The sequence below is a fragment of the Gadus chalcogrammus genome, unplaced genomic scaffold (genome assembly GCF_026213295.1).
Source record: "Gadus chalcogrammus isolate NIFS_2021 unplaced genomic scaffold, NIFS_Gcha_1.0 GACHA082, whole genome shotgun sequence".
Lineage (NCBI taxonomy): Eukaryota > Metazoa > Chordata > Actinopteri > Gadiformes > Gadidae > Gadus > Gadus chalcogrammus.
This window is the reverse complement of record NW_026613517.1, coordinates 30,774-47,360: the sequence shown is the minus strand read 5'-3', so window position 1 is coordinate 47,360 and position 16,587 is coordinate 30,774. Positions and strand designations below refer to the sequence as shown.

General features: G+C 44.3%; 1 non-coding gene and 1 pseudogene across 1 annotated transcript; both read right to left on the bottom strand.

Moving 5' to 3' along the window:
* Positions 1 to 8,545: 8,545 nt before the first annotated feature.
* LOC130378505 (U1 spliceosomal RNA) lies at positions 8,546 to 8,681 on the bottom strand (annotated as a pseudogene).
* Positions 8,682 to 14,701: 6,020 nt separating this feature from the next.
* Positions 14,702 to 14,892, bottom strand: LOC130378508 (U2 spliceosomal RNA). The gene has a single exon (XR_008894731.1). It is a non-coding gene; the product is annotated as a U2 spliceosomal RNA (small nuclear RNA).
* Positions 14,893 to 16,587: the final 1,695 nt, after the last annotated feature.

The window sequence follows — 16,587 nt, the reverse complement described above, 5'->3', positions numbered from 1 at the left end:
AAGTTAAATGAACACAATGGATTCACTAATCTCTGATCCAACTTAAATTACTGTGGCGAGCAGCGCGGGAAGGACGAGACGGGAGCCCAAGTTTAAATGGCGGCGCAACTCCCGTGCCTTAGTGCACCGCACGACCACGAGAGCTGGCTATATTCAAACACAGACACACAACAGAAAACACGGCACCACTGACCAACACACACAACACTCTCACTAATGGTCCCGATCACACACATCACAATTAACACACAAACAATAAAGAACCCAAACCCGTTAACTCCACTTAACCTAATAACACATCAAGTTATAAAAAGACAATAAAACCCCTTTTCCCCAAACATTATGAATACCCAGACTCCCCGGGGGTAGGAGTCGCCACATTATTTATTAAGCTGAATGCTGAACATTCATAACATTTCCATGGTCATTTCAAGTAGTCATTTAAACAGCTTTACTAATTATTATTATTTTTAAACATGCCATCTCTTTAGCATCGGTGTTCTCTTTCTACGACGTCTTTCTGTTGGTGTCGGGTCAGCCATCTCTTCTTCGTTCGTTACTAGAATCCGGTTGCATTGTGGGATAGCGTAGTGAACTCCGTGGTTTACTTTGGCGGTAGCACGCATTCGGAAACGTCTTCTACACAATGCGTAGGCTACTGAGCATTCCGACGCGCTATACTTTTTGGCGTACTGCAAAATGCATACTATATAGTAGTCAAGTATGAGTATTCGGATTCAGCCGTTTTTGATAAATGGGTTTCCCAAATATAAAGAGCTAGCGCCTGTTAAAAGACACACAAGCTGTTTGAGACACAATCAAAAAAAGTTGAACGAAAATGTGTGTCATAAGCTTATTTATTTATGCCAATATTCTGTGATTAACTTTAAATCCTTACACTGTGATCATTGAAATTATGTCACAGTAATTATTTGTTTTAATTGGGCATTGCATAATCATCAGAAATGATTATAAATAATAGAGATAGCAATAAAAACTAATTACACAAAGTGTAGCTTATATAGTCTAATGAAAATGATATAGCTACATTTAAGTTAAATAAGTCAATGGAACACACTGGAATAAATAAGTTAGACTTAAAATGTTCCATATTTGAGCAGCACTCAAAACAAAAGAGTTATTATATCAATTATTGATTCTTAGGTTCTGTTCATTCAGGTGAATGAGTAACCCCAACGATTTTTGAGATTTAAGTTACGTCTACTTAGTTATTTTAGTAAGATGTACTGTTAGGTTTTACAGTGTATGAACAGGACATGGTCAAATTCAGCGATTTTATTAAAATGTTTGGGATCATTGTTATCATATAAAAATGACATTTAAAGCACAGATCAGTAGATACATATTAATATGTATTTTATTTGATCATTATTTGTTTTTTGCGTTTCATAATGACTTTTGTTCAATGATGACGAGGCGGAATTACGCGTTGAAACGCACCGTTACGTCCCGTTAGCAAAAATATAGAAAAAATTGTTCACAACGGTCCTTCATGCCGGCTGTCCAGCAAGACACAACGTTACAACACTTAAGGAAGCTGCTCTCGTTTTACGGTAAGCAATCTGTATATTATATACAATACAATAAGTAATTATGCAGGTTACCTTTTCAAGTCGTTTTTTTTCTTTTGGCTTGCCAACGTAGTTAGCTAGCCAATATTTAAAATGCCTTTTTATACCTTAACTGTTTTATAATATGCCTGTTTATTGCAATGTAAAGCACGTTTTAGTTGTTCTAAGTATGAAAGCCTAGCTAGCAAATTTACCACTCTCCCACTTCAGTTTGTTTTCAGAATGAGAGATTTTGAGGAGGAGGATGCCATTACTGTGGCTCAACTAGAGGCAGGAGTAAGGTGCAAATGGTCCTGGTCCTGGCTGAAGCTAGACTCTAAGAGCAATGTGAAGGGAGTAGAATATGTGTTTCCACTTTCTCAATTTTTCAAAAAAATTGACAAACCAGGCCATGCCCGATGCAGCCTCTGCTGCAAAGAGATAAATTATTCTACCAAGGGCTCCCATGCCCTTTTGGCACACTGTAAAACAGAAAAACATACCCAAAAGGTGGTGGGTATTATGACCACACGTAGCATATTAGTGTCAACAACTCAGGGCCAGTCACAGCAGGGACCATCAATGCCTGGCCCATCACAACAGAGCTCCTCAATGCCAGGCCCTGAGCAGATGAGGGAAAGAGTGAAGGTGCCAGTACCACTCTTTGAAAGGGTAGCAAATGCAGAAGTGAGTGTTGGTTAGCCAGTATGTGCTAGTTGTTGTCATAGATCCTTACATTAAGCCTAGATAAGCAGACAAGGAAATCGTTTTTTTTAATAAAGAATGTGCTTTGCAAGTGGTATCATATAAAATACTAACAATTTTTTTTTTTTTCAGGCACTGGTTCTTGGAACCATTGCAGAACATTCCCTCCCCCTATCTGTAGCTCCTGTCATTGTTGAGCTTGCCCAGACACTGGCTCGGGATAAACCAGCTTTGACGGGCATGAAGCTGTCCCGGACTGCTGCCTCCTACAAGATGGTCCAGGGCCTGGGGCACACCTTCTCCGAGAGGACGTATGAGCGCATCAGATCAACACCATTCTCAATTAATTTAGATGAGAGCACATCAAACTCAAATAAGAAGGTGTTGTCCATTCTTGTGAGCTACTTTAATCAGGAGCTTAAGCATGTGGTTGTTGAACACCTTGGCTCCATTGAAGTCCTAAAGGGAACGGCTCAATATTTGGAAACGGCCTTGGTGACCTTTTTCAATGACCATAACATTCCCTTTGCCAACCTCATCGGTATGATGATGGACTCCTGTAATGTCATGCGTGGGAGCAAGTCTGGGCTGGAGACCAGAATCAGAGGGACGCACTGCCAAAAACTCTTGGATGTGGATGGAGATTCTTGCCACCACATCCATAATGCCGCCAAACAGTTTGCTGCCCCCTTCGGCCACCACCTAGAGCAGCTCTTTACCTACACACAGACTACCAGTGGGCTTCAGACCAGTCGAAATACCTGATTGAGATCTGTGAGTTTATGGGCATTCAGGGAACGAACCCACAACGGTTTGTGGCACATCGGTGGCTGTCGGCTTATGATGTGGGGATCAGCACTCGCCGAATGTTGCCGGCATACAAGGTGCTCTACTATGGATTCCTTAGCAAGGCAGACCAGACCCTCTACGAAGAAGTCCTACAGGAGATCTACAAGGACCATAGTGTTGGTGAGCGGGCAAAGGCCAGGATCAACTATTTCCACCAGGATCTCTCCAAAAAAGGAATGACACAGGTTGGTAAGGACAGAAAAGAGAGGGTGGTGAAGAAACTCTGGTTCGAGAGTCTCAACACTAACCTCCAGCTGAGCGCTTACCTTGGTGTCCTTCCAATCCTCAAGGAGTATGTGATGGTGTTCCAGGGTAGCCAAACCCTTGTCCACAAACTGCATGACATGCTTTGTCAAGGCTGAGCATCTTCACACCACACCGAAGAAGCTCATGGAGATGGAGTTCAGGGACAAAATGCTGCCTCTCAGGGAGTTTTATGTCGGACCGGTGGCTGAGAAACTCAAGGCAGAAAATCCAAGTCATCCGATTGTGCGGCAGTTTCTCGACACAGTGAAGACTGCATACATGTCAACAGCAGCCTACATGCAGAAAAAGCTGCCACTGAACAGCAGGACCCTACAGGCACTGTCTGCTCTGGACCCATTGGTAAGAGGCCACTCAGAGACTGGAATACTGCTGAAGCGGCTGTCAGGGCCAGGGATGATGGGCCACTTGGTGCCACCCCAGTGTGACGTGCCATTGGAAGTGGTGAAATTCAATGTGGATTCTACCCTTCCCCTGTACAGCGATGGTGACAACATGGTGAACTGGTGGGCAAAAGTGATGGACACTGGCAGGTACCCAGGCCTAAACCATGTGGTTCGAGGGGCTCTCTCCATTTTCCACGGACCCATGGTAGAATCATCATTCAGTGCCATGGGAGACATAATAACCAACAAAAGCACCAAAATGAGCATGGCAACCTACAATGCTATCCAGACAACCAAAAATGCCCTCAGGTCCAGGAGTCAGACGGCCATCCAGATGTTTAAGAGAGATGATGTGAAGCTCTCCAGGGTCGATAAGGTCCTCTGCAGGAACATCCACACTGCAGGAACATTGGACAAGGCTCGCAGACAACAGGCCATGTTGAAAAAAAAAGAGAGGCAGGAAGAGTTTGAGTGCCAGCCATCAACCAGTGGCGCGCAAAGCAGGAAGACTGCAGTGGAGGAGGACAGGCAAGCCAAATTGAGGCACATAACCGCTCAAAAACGGAAAAAGGCACTGGAAGTACTGGTACAGGCAAAAAAGGCAAAAAAGATTTGAGATTTTTGTGTACCTGACATGTTTATTTTATTTAGTTTTGTATGTAGTTCAATATTGTATACAAAGGTTTATTTAAATATTTGGTTGTGTTTCTGTCAAGGGATGCTGGGTTGGGGTGGGGGGAGCCAAATGGGAAGGGAGTTAAGTAGGAAGTATTTCAAATGTTTATTCTGTGAGTTACCCATGTCAAATTCTAATAAACAGAAGTAAAAAACAAAGAACTGGCTTCATTTCTCATTCCCTTGTTCGGAAAAGAATCAAGGACGAGTTAAAGGGGTTGTGAAAGTTGATAACCATCCAAGCTAAATAGCCGCAACTTATTTGTGTTTTACTGGAATAACATTGAAGCATATGCAATATATATATATGTGTGTGTGTGTATATATATATATATATATATATTCCGCGAGGGGGTTTGGGTCCTTGTCACCTTTTTCATCCCTGATGAGTTTGCACCCCTGTTAACAGACAACGACGAAACAAAAAAAAGACCAAGCAATCTGTGTGCGTGTTTGTGTGTCTGTGAAAGCTGGAGAAATAAACCGAGGTCGCTACATCTCTTTGCTGCTGCCTGCTGGCAGTCTCACTATTCCGTCTGCATGTTTCACAAATAGAGTTTGGAGCAGTGGAGGCTTATATGAGACTACAGGTGAAGCAGTGAGTGAACGAAATGTTGAATGTATTTTCTTTCTTTCTTTATTATTTATTATGTTACCTTTTTAAATTAGACCAGTACGTGAGTGCACTGAATTTCGTTGTACTTCTGTCCAATGACAAATAAATATATATCTATAACACCCGGAACTCTATTGCAGCCAATGAGCTCGAGTTGAAAAAGAAAATAGCTTACAGCACGTGGTATTCCCCGGTGAAGCAGTCAACGGAGGATTCACTCAGGTAAATTTTATCCCCTGCATCGTTTGCTAGTTAATAATTAGACTTTTTTTTTTACGGTTTGTATTAAGCTGTTTCGATTTTGTAGAAAGAGAAAAGATTTCGACCATGTCATAACGTGCTCGTTGTGTATAAAGGGAAGACGTAGAGGTTACGTTTTTAGCTGCTGGGTAGACTTTAGTCAACCTACCGCCGTTTTGTCGGTGAGCAACCATATTACCCGTGGGAAGTCTCGTTTTAATCGTGGCAATCTAAGCTTTCCAACGGTGTATGGCATTACTATATTCACCCAAGGGTTGTTGAAATAATAAGCTGATTAATGTGTGTTTTGTGACGATAGCTAGGCGCGGCTAACGACACTGTTTACAATAGTAAGGGCTACGTCGCATACCTGCAAACTTGTTGCTTTTCGGCGACAATCAACGTTTTCTTGGTCAATTTGATGTGGATATGTGTTAATATGGGTAAATGTGACTGTTGAGACAACAGCTGATGCGAGAGTAATTGTAACATGAAGCAATTTGGCGACCGTGTTAATCTCTTGACAATCTGGCGAGCTTGTTGTCCTAGGCTAATACACCAACAGCAGATTTCTGTATAATAAAGGGCTACATATTGTCAATCTAAATGATCTGCTTTTAGTTTTACTCATTTATTCATGTTTTACAGTACCAGATGGAACATGCCTACACATCAGTGCACCGTGTGCGACAAGACATTCGGTGAAAAGTCCAACCTGGCGAGTCATCTGAAGATCCATGCAGACGCCAGGGAGACCTTTACCTGTGATGTCTGCGGGAAGAGCTTGGCCACTAAACCATCGCTGGTCAGCCATCAACAGCTACACCAGTACCCCAACATCATTTTGTACCGGCTAGGAGAGGCCAGGCTGTACTGTACAGAGGCAGCAAGGTCTGTGGCAGAGGCCCGCAGCAGCACTGTTGTTGACCCTAAATGGCTGGATCTCAAGACAGCAGAGACCTTTGGAAAGGTCAGCTGGTCATCACGTTCGGGAAGCACGCCGGTCAGACCTTCAGGTGGCTTGTGGAGAATGATGTCGGCTGGCTGGTGTGGCTGCTGTTCCAGTACTGCCAGCAGGGAGAGCAGAACGAGCTGCTGAAGTGGCAGAAGGAGCGACTGCTCCGCCAGACCGGCCTCAGGTCCAGTACCGGCACATCCATCACCAGGCTGGAAAGAGACGTGGTGAGAAGCGGAGCTAAGTTGTCATAAGCACTTTGTTTCACCTGTTGGCTGTGGAAAGCAAATAGCACACACGTCATATCAATACTGATCACATGTGTATTTTATATTTCCAGATTATTTGTTGATGAGCCTGTGACTCCAGCGAACCGGCCCGTTCAGCCCACTGGGTTTGTCGTCCTCCACCCGGCTGAAGCCTGCTGCGCTCACCCCCATTCTGCCGAGGCCTCCTGCGCCCACCCACCTCCAGCCGAGGCCACCTGCTGCGTTGACCTACGGCCCACCCCCTGTGTCGGCAGCACCCATACTGCTGGTCCTCCCCGCACAGCCACAGGCCCCCTCCGTCCTGTTTCGTGGGCCATCCTGCAGCCAGAGCCTTGTCCCTCCTGCACCAACAGTGAAGACATTCATGCCTAACAAGTCCTCAAGGCCATGTGGGGCTTGCCACATGCCAAACTGTGGTGGACAGTGGAAGAGGTACAACCCTTTCAAGGACAAAGTGGCTGGAAGCATACAGAAAATGTTTTCCTACTGTCCATCCACTAGGAAGTCCACTACCCCTGGCTTTTACAATGTGGTGTATGACAACTTTGAACACTTTAAGAGTGTCGTGGATGCAGAGTTGGACAGGAGGACTGTGTAAATACCTGGAAATGCGTGTGTGTATGTGTGTGTGTGTGTGTGTGTGTGTGTGTGTGTGTGTGTGTGTGTGTGAATAACTTACCTCTGTGATGCCACTGTTCCTGTGCCATCTGTAAGAGAGAGAAAGAGGCTTGTTTGTGTGTGTTTGTCTTTGTCTTTGTGTGTGTTTTTTAAAGTGCTTCATTAAGCACTATCTATTTATTTATATCGTTCAAAAAAAAGGCACTTTGCAGATTTACTTGAAGTTCTTTTGTTCGCTTTTTATTTATTATTATTTATATTGCTGTTAAAATTAACTTTGTAGTATCCATTCTGCTCTATGTTCAATATCGAGGCCAATCTTTTAAACCATAATCAGTTCCAATCTAACACAATCAGTTTACATACCCTTTAGTGGTTGTTCATGTTCAGATAATCTGTGTTTTTGTCATGCATGTTGTTTGTCTTTGTCAGCTTCATGTCTTTGTGATGTTTGTATGTATTTGTCTGCTTCAGTTTTAACAAAAGTTTGCTCAAGAAAACACAAAAGGGAGGAACAGCTTGAGCCTTTATTTGTTGATTGGTCACCCGAGTCTATGGATAATCATGTTCATTATTGCACTTTAGCCTGTACAAGCCAATTGTTGATTTGTATCTTAAGTACAAGTGTGTGTGTGTGTGTGTGTGTGTGTGTGTGTGTGTGTGTGTGTGTGTGTGTGTGTGTGTGTGTGTGTGTGTGTGTGTGTGTGTGTGTGTTCTTTAATTGTTGAGTGTTTTTTATTATTATTAATGTTATTTATATGTGCCTGTCCTTGTGATGTGTGTATGTCTGTCAGCTCCATGTTTAACTAAATGTTTGCAAATGGTAGTACATGTTTGTCTCTCGTCTCATGCTCTCGTGTTCTCGCCTGTAGATCTGTACCTAGTCGTGGTGGGCGAGCTTTTAACTATAATGATCTTGTTTATTTGTGTTTATATTGATTGCCTTTTCAATGAAACACATTCTGGTTGAAAAATAAAAGTTGTAAAAGTATTTTGGAGTCTCAGTGTGCTTGGGTTTCAGAAGGGGTGGGGTATTGGAAAGAAAAAACACACCAAAGAAATTAGAAGTCCTTGTGTCTTCACTCCCGCAACCAGAGGTGTGAATACACCCCCACTGTGATGGCTGCACTCCCTGTGTGGTCAAAACAATGAGTTCTGTGAATGGCTCTTATTATTTTTCTTAATTCAGCCCAAAAATGTAACAATTTAATTTAATCCTTTTGGATCGATCCCAGTGTTGAGGGATAGGGACTTTGGGGGGTCATGAGCCATTCCCAGGCGGTCACCCATCCAAGTACTAACCAGGCCGGACCCTGCTTAGCCTCCGAGATCAGACGAGATCGGGCGTGCTCAGGGTGGTATCATTCATAGCTATTATTTCTTTAGAACAACATGATCAGGGGAGAGCGCGAACGCAGTCCCCCACTACCAGAAATTATGCAATCGAGATTCCCACATTTGGGGAATTCGCACGGGTCAGCAACAGCCTCAGTGCAATGGCTGAGCCTCGCTATGGGTGAACCAATCAATTTTTTCAATTTTAGGCGTTTATTTAAGTCAGGCACAGAGTTACATTTTACAACATGGTTTCAAGGTCAAAACACATTCAAAGGTTAACAAGCAAAATAGTTACATTTTACAGCAAGGTCAACGCATTCAAATGTTAACACAAAATTCTACATAACTCAGTGTTCTCTATTTTCCAGAGTTCCTTACATACCACAATTCCATATCGTTCCTTGTCCCTCCACACATAATCCTTGACCAAGGTCATGCTCAAATTAACGATTGATTCCGCTGAAAACAAAAGGCTCTTGTACACCATTAGGTTACGACACCTCCACATCGACTCTTTTGTGCAATTAATCAAGGCCCACCATCTTTCCCAGCCCTTACCGTCACCACTCTTTATAACCCCATACAGGACATCTGATTCCGTTGGGACTCTAAACAGGTCACCCAGCCATGGCCCCAATAAGCGCCAAACCCTCCGAGCCACCCCACATGACCACAACAAATGTGAAACATCCTCATCTCCACCACACCCCACCCTGGGACATCTTGCGCTCTTAGATGACCCCCGTCTCTTCAGAAAGTCTCGTGTAGGGAGACACCTCTGAACTGCCTGCCAAGCGAGCTCTCTATATGCATTGAACAAAAAAGGTGAATTGACATTTCTCCACACCCTAAGGCAGCTGGTTTCAGCCAGCACGCCAACAGTAACCAGTCTTGACCGTTCGGGGCTCAAACAACTCTCCACAAAGGCTCGGTCTACCTGGCCAACATCCCGCCACTTTCCAGACTTTACAAAGGTCACCACCCTTTCATACAGCGGAGGTCTCTTCTCTGCATGAGGTCTTTTTAGGCACGGTCTTAACCCCACTTTCCTTAGGACTTGATGGCCTACCCAGAACATGGCGAAATTTGGCCATAGGCTCCTCCTATTTTCGTTTAGTACTGCCTGCAATATGGGCGTCAGGAATAGAGCCTCCATTTTCTTTGCTAGATCAGGGACATTTTGACCCCCTTTCTGCAATGGTCTATACATTATCTCTCGTCTAATTCTCTCTTGCTGCGCTCCCCACACAAACTGAAAAATGCATCTTCTCAGGGCTGTCATTACATGCTTGGGGGCTGGAATTGTTGCGGCAAGGTAAGTGAGAGAAGCAACGATTTCTGAGTTGATCACCAGTACTTTCCCCGTAAAGGTGAGATTTCTTTGTTCCCATTGGAGCAGTTTACCTTTAATCATTGGTAGTTTTTTCTCCCAATTAATATTTTCCATATTTTGCCCAATCTCTAGTCCAAGAATCTTAATTCTCTCATCCCTTTGGACCAGGCCGTGGTTAAAATTAGGTTCAGGCCAATTAAGATACAAGATTTCACTTTTTGACCTATTGAGTTTGGCACTAGAGGCGGCGGAGAATTGGTCACACCAATATAGCACTTTGAGTATTGACTTATTGTCTGTGCATAATATTATTAGATCATCCATATACACGGCTAGCTTGGCTTCCTGTCCCCCGCTTCCAGGGACTTGGAGACCATGAATAGAAGGGTCTTCCTTTATAGCCCGAGCCAAGGGCTCCATGGCAAATATAAACAACATAACAGACAATGGGCATCCCTGTCTTACTCCTGAGCAAACTTCAAAGGTGTCAGTGGAGTGACCATTGATAACAACCTTGCTTAAGCAGTCAGTATACAGCAAGTCAATCCAAGCTCTAAGCTGAGGCCCAAAACCAAGTTTAACCAGGACTTTCCTGAGGAAGGTATGGCTAACCTTGTCAAATGCTTTTTCCAAATCTAAGGCGGATATACATAATGGCAGTCTGCGGTCATATGCGTAGAGGTAGGAATCTCTGACTAAGGCAAGACTTTCACTCATGCATCTTCCAGGTATTGCACATGTCTGCTCTTCCCCCACAATCTGCCCAGACACTTGTTGCAGGCGGAAAAAAAGGGCTTTTGCAAGGATCTTTCTGTCTACACCAAGCAAGGTAAGTGGGCGCCAGTTCTTAATGTCTTTTTTGTCTCCTTTTTTGTAAAGCAAGGAGATGATACCTGTTCTTAAGGATAATGGTAGATTATTACTATGCAAACTTTCATTAAACATCTCTAAAAGTGGGTCTTTTAATATATCCCAAAAGGTAACATAAAATTCTTTGGGTAACCCATCAGCTCCTGGGGCCTTATTATCTTGCATGCTCTGTATGGCTTTGGTCAATTCATTTACAGTTAAGTCACTTTCGAGTTCAGAGGCAATACCGACGTTTGGCTTTAAGAAACTCAAGAGGTCTTCCAAGGCGTTTATGTCAGTCACCCCTTCTTTATACAATTCAGTATAAAAGGTATGTATTAAAGCAAGGATGTCTTTAGTTTCTGTTTTTTCTATTCCATCCTCATTCAGAATGGATGACATGGTGTTCCTGGGTCTGGCTAATTTCCTAAAGAAGTATCTGGAACATTTTTCGTTATCTTCCATGTGTTTAGTCCTGCTACGCATAAGAAGGCCTTTAGAATCCTCAGCAGTAACAGCCATCATCTCCTTCTTTAGCCTCGCAATCTCTACTGCCACATCAAACCCTGAATGGGCCATCGTATATAAACGCTGTAACTTTGCCTGTTGTTTTTTGTATTTGAAACGCTTTTTCATTGCAATTCTTTTCCCTTCTCGTGTGAAAAAGTTTTTGGTCCGACTTTTTAAGTCTTCCCACCACTCACCGACTGACTGGAATAAAAACTGTAGTGAAATCCATCTTTTTAACTTGTCCTTTAGTCTTTCTACTAATTTTAGATCTTTGAGTAATAAAACATTTAATTTCCAGGGATTTTGGCTTGTATGAGCCTTAACATTGCACCTTATTGTGCAGTCAATTTTTGAATGGTCACTGAAAAAAACTGGGGTAACAGCTGCATCAGAAACTAAAATGTTCTTTGTTGTCAACAGAAAATCAATACGTGAACAAATGGTGCCATTTGACCATGTATAGCCTGGTGTGTTAGGGTTCTTATAGCGAAAGGTATCATTAAGTTTAAAATCCTTGATGAGGTTATTCAACATTTCTGAACTTGAGTCAAGCCTGACCGTAGCAACGGTCATTCTGTCCTTTTTGTCCATAAGACAATTGAAGTCCCCGCCCAGGATCACATCGCTTCCACACACAAGAAGCGGCTGTATTTCTTTAAGAACCTCTAGGCGTTCATTTAGATCAGGTGGACAGTAAACATTGATTATTCTAAATTTTAGCTGGTGCCATTCAACGTCAATGCAAAGCAGTCTTCCACCAATCACTCGTTTGACCCTTTGTATGCAGAAATCTTTACCTTTGAATAAAACCACAACCCCTGACGCTCTGTTCTTGTTGTCCCCTGACCATACAGATTGGCCAAAAGTCCATCTTTGTTCAAATGTCTTGTAATCGTCTCTGTATGGTATATTACATTCTTGGAGTAGAAAGATGTCATGTTTTTCACTATTTAAAAAGGTGAAAGCCGTCAGGCACTTCACAGGGTCATTAAGGCCTCTAGTGTTCAGGGATGAGATGGAGAGGACAGGCATCAGGATAGTGAGTGGGGGGGGGGGGGGGGGGGCAAAAACTATATTTGGTCTTTCCTGATCTTTTTTGGTCGTTTGGGTCTAGCTAGAGGCTCCGGATTGTGGGTTTCCCTGATGTGCGTGACAGCAGTAAAGGCCTCCACCTGCTCGTCTTCGAGAAAGGAGGGTTTTTTTTCAGGGGACGATGACCATTTTGTTCCGGGATACGTGGAAATCGTCAGGAGGGATGGCTCACCTGATGATGAAGAATTAATCTGACGTTTCTTGGAATGTGCTGATTGGTCGGGTGGGCTTTCAAACAATGGTATAGCCGGAGGAGTTTCTAGTGCTTCCAACAGCGGGTTCCCCCTCTCAGCGGGCATTTCGGGATCCGTTATATCAGGAATGTTAGCCAGCAGGAATTCTAACATGTCACCTGCTTCCTGGAGAGTTGCCGGAGATTTCCTTCGCTGGATGCCCTGTTCTGGCCTGGGGGTGGATTCCGCTTGCTGTGCAGGCCGGTGGTCGATCGCTGGGGCAAGGGTGGCGTCGATGGCAGTGGACCCTACATAATCATCCGGTATGGGGTCTGCAGCCCCGTCCAATATTGGTTCATTATCTGGGGCTGCATCCGGTTCTTGGGGAACGAGCAGCACCTGGTGTATTGGTTGGTCCTCGTTAAGACCTTGGTTCATCGGGAAGTTGTTGGTGATAGTGTTGAGCTTCACTCGGTTGGAGTAGGCTTTGGGACAGTCCCTGAATCTGTGGCTGGTTGAAGAACACAAGCTGCATTCTAGTGGGGTTGTGCACTGGTCTGTGTTGTGGTCTGATGCTTTGCACCTTTTGCAGTTGTTGCTTGGACAGGCGGCCGCAAGATGGTCCAGGCTTCCACACCTCCTGCACTGCTTGGGTTGGCCAGGGTAGAAAGCAGAGCCACGGAATGCTCCCAGCTGGATCGTGTTGGGGATGTGTTGGACTGCTCCCTCAGCCCGTCGTAGACGCACCTGGAAGCGTCTGGTTCCTGTTTTTACTCCATCGATGTCGGTAACCTCCATTCCATTGGTGACATCGCAAAACCTCGATAACCAGGTCCACACGTCTTGATTTCTAACTTTTTCAGAAAGGATAATCACGTGGACTGTCTTTACATCTCTTTCTGCCAGTGGTATCATTGTGATCTTCTTGAAGCTCGGTGCTGATCTCTTCTTCTCATCAAATCGTTGCATACAAAGGTCAAAGTTCTGCACTGTTGTGAAGACAACTTCATATATCTTCTTACCCGGGAAGGCAAAAACGTAATCCAGTTCGTTGGTCGAAAACTGAAGGTCTTTCTGGAGAATTTGTCGACTGAACTGAAACCGGTCCATTTCGAGGTCTTCTAGGAGGTTGAATCTCACTGCATTCCTTCGATTCTGTTGGGCGGCCATGGCAACTGCCGGAGGAGTTGATGAAGCCATGGCCGGCTTAGCTAGACTGCTTGTTCTGTCCGCAATTCACTGTGTCCCATACAACGCTCGACTACAGACTTGCTAGCGAACCACCTTCTTGATCATGGTATCTCCCTTGCCAGGTAAGTATGAGTTGTAAACGTTCAGGTGGGCTGAACGATGCCCACGCGAGTTCCCCAGGAGAACGGTTGCAAAGCATTCGGAGATGTCTAGACTTTAATAAACACTGTAGACCACCGGTCACACGATGACAGGCGAATCTGAAATCAGCGTGATGGAAGCATAACGAAAGGAAACCTGGAGGTCCGAGTTATCGACACGCCACAGAAAGAATCCTTTTTTCTTTCTTAAACAACAGAATAGTGGTGGCGAGATGATGCCTCATGAAACGTCAAAGCCTCGCAGCCAGGTGAACCATCAAAGTGGTTCGACCTCGAAGCTTCAAATGAGTACGCTAGGGACAAGGAATGAAATTATGATGAAAGAAAGAGTTTCCTGTGATGATGTGATGTTTGCTTCGTACAACATCAAAACGTTTAAGAATTAAAGTCATTTCAGTGATACGTGTGAGTGTGCCGTTCATAAATATCTCCCGAGCTCATGGTAGAGAACAAATCATTTGACAAAGGTTTTAAGTCATCCCGGGCAAAATAGATTGTCTTATAACTACAGTAGCCTACTAATAATTGTAATAATAGAACTGTACGATGTCTGAGAACGAGTGTGATTAATTACATAGCCATAAAAGTGATCTTGGAACTGGGTAGGGTCTTCTTTTTGTAGAAATGTGCCAATTGTGAACCCATATCGCGGAACAGCCCGAGATGAAGCCTCGAACGTCACGCGCCACGTCATTTCGCCTATGTGATACGGAGCTTCGCTGGGGGAGGAGCCGAGGTACTCGACACACGCCCCGATGCCTCGACGCAAACCATAACATCACTACAACAGAATATCGTTGGAGTAATTGTAAACAGTGCGTTTGTGAATTGTAAATGACACTTTATTGTCTACAGGCGGACGGGTGTACTCTCAGGAGGAGTTTAGTTTTGTTTTTCACAGTGAGAGAGGGGTGCACCGGTCCTGGAGTTACTGCAATACCAAGTCGATGCGTGGAGTGGACGGAGCAAGCCCCTTTTCCATCTCCCAGTTCGAAAAATCAATTTAATATATGGTCCCCGGGTAGGGGACGTATCAGATATTAAACTGATAAGAACAGATACTACACTTGATCTTAGCCAAAAGGCCGAGAAGCGATGCACACACATGCTCAGACCAAGAGGCTAGCTTCCCAGACACGTCGCTCCACTTGGCGGTTTAACAGACAACGACGAAACAAAAAAAAGACCAAGCAATCTGTGTGCGTGTTTGTGTGTCTGTGAAAGCTGGAGAAATAAACCGAGGTCGCTACATCTCTTTGCTGCTGCCTGCTGGCAGTCTCACTATTCCGTCTGCATGTTTCACAAATAGAGTTTGGAGCAGTGGAGGCTTATATGAGACTACAGGTGAAGCAGTGAGTGAACGAAATGTTGAATGTATTTTCTTTCTTTATTTATTATTTATTATGTTACCTTTTTAAATTAGACCAGTACGTGAGGGCACTGAATTTCGTTGTACTTCTGTCCAATGACAAATAAATATATATCTATAACACCCGGAACTCTATTGCAGCCAATGAGCTCGAGTTGAAAAAGAAAATAGCTTACAGCACGTGGTATTCCCCGGTGAAGCAGTCAACGGAGGATTCACTCAGGTACATTTTATCCCCTGCATAGTTTGCTAGTTAATAATTAGACATTTTTTTCTTTACGGTTTGTATTAAGCTGTTTCGATTTTGTAGAAAGAGAAAAGATTTCGACCGTGTCATAACGTGGTCGTTGTGTATAAAGGGAAGACGTAGAGGTTACGTTTTTAGCTGCTGGGTAGACTTTAGTCAACCTATCGCCGTTTTGTCGGTGAGCAACCATATTACCCGTGGGAAGTCTCGTTTTAATCGTGGCAATCTAAGCTTTCCAACGGTGTATGGCATTACTATATTCACCCAAGGGTTGTTGAAATAATAAGCTGATTAATGTGTGTTTTGTGACGATAGCTAGGCGCGGCTAACGACACTGTTTACAATAGTAAGGGCTACGTCGCATACCTGCAAACTTGTTGCTTTTCGGCGACAATCAACGTTTTCTTGGTCAATTTGATGTGGATATGTGTTAATATGGGTAAATGTGACTGTTGAGACAACAGCTGATGCGAGAGTAATTGTAACATGAAGCAATTTGGCGACCGTGTTAATCTCTTGACAATCTGGCGAGCTTGTTGTCCTAGGCTAATACACCAACAGCAGATTTCTGTATAATAAAGGGCTACATATTGTCAATCTAAATGATCTGCTTTTAGTTTTACTCATTTATTCATGTTTTACAGTACCAGATGGAACATGCCTACACATCAGTGCACCGTGTGCGACAAGACATTCGGTGAAAAGTCCAACCTGGCGAGTCATCTGAAGATCCATGCAGACGCCAGGGAGACCTTTACCTGTGATGTCTGCGGGAAGAGCTTGGCCACTAAACCATCGCTGGTCAGCCATCAACAGCTACACCAGTACCCCAACATAATTTTGTACCGGCTAGGAGAGGCCAGGCTGTACTGTACAGAGGCAGCAAGGTCTGTGGCAGAGGCCCGCAGCAGCACTGTTGTTGACCCTAAATGGCTGGATCTCAAGACAGCAGAGACCTTTGGAAAGGTCAGCTGGTCATCACGTTCGGGAAGCACGCCGGTCAGACCTTCAGGTGGCTTGTGGAGAATGATGTCGGCTGGCTGGTGTGGCTGCTGTTCCAGTACTGCCAGCAGGGAGAGCAGAACGAGCTGCTGAAGTGGCAGAAGGAGCGACTGCTCCGCCAGACCGGCCTCAGGTCCAGTACCGGCACATCCATCACCAGGCTGGAAAGAGACG